This window comes from Carcharhinus amblyrhynchos, chromosome 7, assembly GCF_965287045.1.
Source record: "Carcharhinus amblyrhynchos chromosome 7, sCarAmb.v2.hapA, whole genome shotgun sequence".
Taxonomy (NCBI): Eukaryota; Metazoa; Chordata; class Chondrichthyes; order Carcharhiniformes; family Carcharhinidae; genus Carcharhinus; species Carcharhinus amblyrhynchos.
Window position 1 is genome coordinate 15,085,033 of NC_137330.1, and position 733 is coordinate 15,085,765.

Here is a 733-nt window from a genome sequence, read left to right on the forward strand (position 1 = left end):
GTGCGTGCATTGTAGCGAAAGTAAGAGGTTCAGGACGCAGATGACAGATCCATAATGTGTGGCTGACTGTCGGCCGGATTACAGCCACACACACATGCACACACACACACGCCAGAGAGACAGACACACAGCAGAGCCGCGGCGCTGTTATATCAAGAAGAAGAAATTGCCAGCGGCTATATCACACGTCCCTTACCTTTTTAAGTTCGGCAACACATTGCAGGCTCAGGCAGAATATGTGAGAGGTGCATATTCTAGCGAAGGAAGAGACAGACATGACGATTTAGGACACTGATCTCTATTTGGAGTGCAGCGCTGAACAGCATCGCTTCCAGGAGATGTACACAGCATGCACACACACACACACACAATCCTTGCTGCTTAATGAGCGAGCTCCCTTCTGTTCTTCGATACAGATCCAAATAGAGTGGCTGGTACCGGCCTCCAAGTGGAGGATCCCAGCTCAGAGAGAGGACTGGTGACTAACCTTGTCTGTACGCTTTGCAGGTGAACAGATTGGTACAAACTGGCGCTAGCTTGTGATGTGTGTGTGTGTGTGTGTGTGGGGGGGGGGGGGGGGGATGTCAGGGAGGATGCAGCGTGGCTGATTCGCCCTCTGAGACCCCCACGTTGTCTGCTGGAGATTGCCCAGAGCTGGGGGGCTGTTTTTTGCCTGTGTCTCTCTGTGTGCGCTTTAACTGAAGCAAACGGCGGCAGTCACTGGAATAATATC